This window comes from Typopeltis vanoorti, chromosome 21 (genome assembly GCF_054136105.1).
Source record: "Typopeltis vanoorti isolate ZY-2024b chromosome 21, IOZ_Tvanoo_1.0, whole genome shotgun sequence".
In the NCBI taxonomy this organism is placed as follows: Eukaryota; Metazoa; Arthropoda; class Arachnida; order Uropygi; family Thelyphonidae; genus Typopeltis; species Typopeltis vanoorti.
Window position 1 is genome coordinate 107,434,527 of NC_143569.1, and position 6,200 is coordinate 107,440,726.

Consider the following 6,200-nt stretch of genomic DNA (forward strand, 5'->3'; position numbering starts at 1 on the left):
ATGCGTTGGAAAAGGTTCAGAGGCGATTGACTAACGTGGTTTCTGGTCTCTGGAATGTAGAGTATGAAGACATATTGACAAAATGCAAATTTCGGAAATTCGTGGATAATAGGAGGAGGGTTGATATGATTGAGAGATATAAACTGTTAAGAAGTTATTACCAGGTTAATGTCAGGGAGGTTTTGCACAGAATGGGTGAGGATAGCAGGAGAACAAGAGGTCATCCCTGGAAACTGTATAAAGAGGGTATGAGCAAGGGAGTGAGGAGCACGTTTTTTGCATGGAGAGCGGTGAGTGATTGGAATGCATTCTCCGAGAGTGTGATGAGTGCAGAGATAGTGAATATATTTAAGGCACGGTATGATAAACTGTGTGCATATCAGTGGACCTCCCACGATGAGACTTTAATTCCATGGAGGTTTTTATAATAATAATAATTTTATTATATATAGTTGACCTCCCACGATGAGCCTTTGACTCCACGGAGGTTTTTATAATAATAATAATATTTTTAAACATATTATTATTTCTCAGATAAGTTATATACATTATATGAACACAATTATGCATAACAAATACTTTCTCGTACATAAAGTTTTTTTTTAAATAATAATAATAACAATAACTGTTTACAACGTATTTTATTATAATATTCATAATGATGATTATTACAGAAGTTTCTTTGCAATTTTCCACTCTATATATACAATATCAATGGATATAATCACTCAATATTGCATATTTTTGTTACAGTTATTACATACATTACACACATTTGATTACATATGATACATTACTTACATTTGTTTACATATAACACATACATTACATACATTGGTTTACATGCGATACGTATATTACATGCATTTGGTTACATATGATACCTCTTGGATGAGAACTAGTTTTTTCCTCCAAGCTTATATGTAAGCTTATCTGAGGATGACACCAGTTGGTTATTATTTATTGGTTTTTTTTTTTGCTGTGTTGGGAAGCTTCGAAATCTATGATTGAGAACTTCGCGCGCGCACACACACACGCACACACGAACCTCCCCTCACACACACACACAATAACTTGGAATGTATTGATGCGTCGCTGAACTGGAAGCCTGAGCGAATATATTGTGTTTCATTACGTTTGTATGGTATTTTGAGCGCGTGTTTCTTGTTCATAGTATGTCCTTAGAGCTCTTTTCAGGCTATTGTAGTTTGTAAGATTTCTGTATTCAAAAGGTAATTTGTTTATCATGTCTGGGATGTAGACGTTTCGCGTGGCCTTTCCGTATGTGATTATTGTATTTATATGTGATATAATTAGTAGTCTGAGGTCTTGTTATACGGTATGTATTTCTAACTGTCCTGTAGTTGGCATCGAAATAATGTTTTAGCAAAGCTGCATAGTGACGTAAATGTTTGGCTGTCAGTATTTTTTTTTCTGACATTGCAATGTTTATAAGGTCGTGATTTTCTCTTTGTTCCCAAAAGATCAGTTTTGTCATTTTGTACTGTAGCGACATTAATCTATTTAATTTGTAAGGTGCACTGAAAGCATTCGTTGTTATAGTGTATCTTAATATATTTTGGCATAGTGCTTTGTATATTAGTGTTTTTAGACGTATGGGAACTATGTCTTTTAACCCGTAGAGTTTTCCAATTATTGTTCGGAGTTTGTTGTCTAGATGGTTTATGTGGCTATTCCAGTTCATATCTGCATCGAAGTAAATTCCAAGGTGTCGTATTGTTTCAACCTGAGTGATTGTAGCGGTTTTGCTGTTCTGTGTGTTTTTTGTTGGAAAGTGGATGTTGGATGGTTATATATTTGTTATGAACTGGTCAAGTCAGTAGATTTCTGAATATCATTAATTTTCTCTTTTCTGAGTTTTGGTGTATGGAGTTTTTCGTGACCCAGTCTGTGATCAGGTTTATGTCATATTGCATATTTATTTGGGCTATGCTTGCATTATTATGGATGGATATTATTACTGTATCGTCTGCGTATTGGAATATCTTACCTCTGAGTGGTAGCTGATTAATATCATGCGTGTAAATGTTGAATAGAGTTGGGGAGAGTACAGCTCCCTGTGGCACTCCACAGTTTACTGGTAGGTCTCTCCTTCGTTTTGACCTGATAAGTGTGATATGCTTTCTAATTTGAAGGTAGTTTGTAAACCACCTGTGAAGAGGCCTATCTATTCCAACATGCCTCAGCTTTTCTAACAAGGTTTGATGTGTTAGTGTATCGAATGCTTTAGTTAGATCAATAACACTACCATGGCAATTTTGTTTTTGTCTAAGGTGGTATTAATTACGCCTGTAAAGTCTTCCATTAGAGATGTTGTTCCCTTATTTTTCTGAAAACCATATTGTGTTTTGGGTATAATATGAAAGATCTCAGTGTATGCTGTGAGTTTCTTCAGTATGATCCGCTCCATAATTTGATTGATAATTGGTAATGTTGCTACGGGTCTGTAATTGCTGATTAAAAATCTTTTTCCATGTTTGTATATGGGTGTGATTATGGTGGTCTTTAGCATACGTGGTATCTGTCCTGTTTTAAATATTTTATTTATTAATTTTAGTAGGAACGGACTTAAACTATTTGCATGTTGCTATATATCTTTCGGTTTGATACCTTCAATTGCTGGGACTTTGTTTGGTTTGAATTGATGTATTTCAGAGAGAAGATCTGCTTCTTTTATGGTTGGGAACCATAATGTCTGTTTTGATTGTGGTCCAAGTGGAGGGTCTCGTTTTGTGATCGGCGGAATATTTCTGTGCAGTTCTTGGATGGAGTCTGCAAAGTATTGATTAAAGTCATTTGCTAGTTGTTGGATAGGTTTTGCGTCTTTCATGAAGCTGTGTTTTATGGTTTCGGAAGCAGTGGTGTTGGGAACAAAATCTAGCATCTCATTGATCAGATGCCCGGTTTGTTTCATGTTGTTTTGTGCGGAGGTTAGTTTGTCTCTGTAGTAGCTTCTTTTTGCATTTCTGATTTGTGTTGTAAGGCGATTCCTTGTTATCTTATATTCAGTTTTTAAAGTTGTGTTATTTGTATATCACTTTAATTCTTTCCATAATCCCTCCTTTCTGTGTATTTCAAGGATTAAGTTTTGTGTTATCCAAGAATTTTGTGTTGTGTTTGAACGAATTCTGACTTTCTTTGTAGCTTTCTTATATATTTCCTCCAGTGTGAGTTTAATGTTGAAGATATCTGCTGAATCTGATGCCAGTTGCTCCCAGTCTGTTTTTCTGATTTCCTGGTTGACTATTTCTTCGTCTATTATTGTTTTCTGTCACATTTCTTCTGTGGGACATTGCATGGATATTGTCTTGGTGTGCAGGTTTAGAGCGGTGAAGAAATGGCCTGCTACTTTGTATTTTATGACTGATTTAGTGTAACTGTTTGGTGGTGCTCGGACGTTTTTATGATCTAGACAGGAGGCAGTGCTAGTATTTCCGAATATTTCTTCTCTAGTACATGATGTTATTGTTGGTATTAGATTATACATGGATAGCGTGTTCTGGTACTGTACAGTGTTGTTCTGGTTTTCGTTTGCAATATTTATGTTTATGTCACCAATTATCATTAGGTGAGCATATTTCTTGGATTGAAAGCCAGCAATTGAGTTCGTGCAGGAATTTTATCATGTTTTGGTTTGGTGGCCTGTGAATAGCATTTAGTATTATGGGATGCTGTGTATTCGTGGTATTAGTGATTTTGAGGCAAAGGGTTTCAGCATACTCAAATTGATGGGCCGTTTCTTTTGTTATTAATTTTTGTTTGATAAATATTAATATTCCTCCCCTCTTTTTGTTTGACGGCATGATCTATGTTGTTGCAAGCCTGGAATTTAGAAAGCAGTCGCATCGTCATTAGTTATGGATATTTCTGTTAGGACCAATATATCCATAATACCGGTGTAATTCCTCATATAAGCCTGTAACAATAACCAACGTTTTCGGATGCTTCTGATGTTAATATGAAAGATTGAAAGACCTCTCGCTTGTACTGTGTCTTGTTTCCATGCATCAAGCGAGTCGAAAGTACAATTGCTCTTGTATTCTGGTGTGATTACTTCTATCTGATGGTACACATTCATTTTTGTTGTGTTGAGATCTTCTTTTTGAACAAAATTGGATTCTTTTATATCACTCTGGCAGCCTATCTATGTCTTCCGAGCTTTTTATTTGTAGACTTTGAAGTTTGTGTATTTCTCAAGAGCATCTTGCCATCTTTGATCCACAAAAATTGATCATTTATTTTCTGTTTTTTTCTTCTCTTTTCTTGCTTGGTTCAAAAGATTCTGATTGAAAGGTGTTAAATACTGAGATAGAAATATTGGCGTATTGTCTTCCGATGCATTTAAATCCTTGACTACTAGTTTTTTCAGTCTGCTGGCTTTTATGTGATTGTCTCTTGTAACCTTGCTTGTGAGACGAACTATGACTGGTGCTGCTCATCGCGAGCCTTGTTTTTTGTTTTTCCTGGGAATCCGATTTATGGTCTGAATATCATTATGCTGTAGGGGGATGTCAATTGCATGGCCTAACTTTAAAACTACGTCTCAGATTTTCTGTGGATTCAGTTTCTGGATGACCGTTTATGGCAAGGTCTTCTTTATGCTGTTGTTGATTTAAAAGTTCGTATTGTAGTTTTAGGGAATTAAATTCTTGTTGGAGTTCGGGTGTGTCTTTCATAAATTTTTGTTGCCTGTCAGTTAGTACCTTAATGTTGGTTTTAATGTCTTTTACCGTTTGTAAGACTTCTTCCACTGTTGAATTATTAAATTTAACAAACTCTTCATATTCGCTAATTTGTTTTGTTATTTCTTTATTCTGTTTATAAAATAGTTCTTGGATAAGATCTAGTAAGGTCGCGTATATATTTTCTAAATCTTTATCTAATATTAAATTTACGAATTCAAATTATAAAAATCACCAGTATTTTTTTGTTTGTTCAGTTCATCTTTCGATTCTTCCTCCGGCGTAATCAGCTGCGTCGTGGGTAGAGGCGTTTCTTTGTCTTCTCTGCAGTATAGGCATTTCCATTCCTCTCGCTTGGCAATGGATTTGCGTTGCCATGCTGTTTCTTAGGTTCCGGAACATGTAAAGTGAAGATTCCCAACGCATTTCCTGCAGGTTATATGACTTCCATCGGACTATAATTCCTTCAGGCACTTGTTTCACTTCATGGCTCACCTTTCTTCCCTTGGACAACTGTAAAGATGGCGACGTCCTTTGTTCTATGCTCGTTAGTGACCACCGTGAACTGTGCTCAATTTTCAGCAAACTCAGATTTTGGATTCCACTTGGCCGATTTCGATGAATTATATATCACTCTCTTCAGCGTGACAAGAAGAGTTACTTTAAGTCACTTTTAAATTAACAGCAGGAGTTTGAACCACATTAAAGTATAAATAATAATAATAATAACAATTCCCTATCTTCTGATAGCGAAACTGTGAACGTTTCCCTATTGTAACAGACTTACAATGGGGAAACGTGTTTATCGTTGTAAATAAAAGTTTCGCAAAACGAATGAAACTGCTTCCTCGCTTTGATTAATCTTGTACACTAATCTTATCTCAGTCCAAGCTGTCATATAAATCTTAGTTCTGATTTATCAGGTGAATGTGATACATCAGGGATTCACCCAATAGACTGCAACTTTAATGTTGGCTAATGAATTTTGTTTTTAGCTATCTGATCTTGTTTCTATACTTTGACGGATTCAGATGGCCGATTCATATTTGTACCAGTTGAAATGTTGAGTGGTTTGAGAGATTTGATGTGAACTAAGATTGTTGGAATGATGGTCTTAATTTTTTAGTGATTTCAGTGTAGTACAATGGATAGACAGGATGAGCTAAATATTGACTCGTCCATACATTAGGCTACATTTCAGGCGAGGGTCAGCGTGAAGATTCCACAGATGACTGAGATTAGCTTTCACATTTTAATTTGAGTTGTGTTTAGAGAATACCATCAACGGCAGAAGCAGGGTCGACCCTAGCAATTTTGCCGCCCAGTGAAGTTGCATATTTTGCCGCCCCTTTTCCCTTATTTTTCGTATAATTTATATGAACTTTGCCACCCCAAAAAAATTTGACGCCCCGTGCAAATTTCCGGCTCTGGGCAGAAGACCTTCTATTGCAGAGCCTGTTCAACAATCACTAGATATCATTCCATCAAAATATTCAC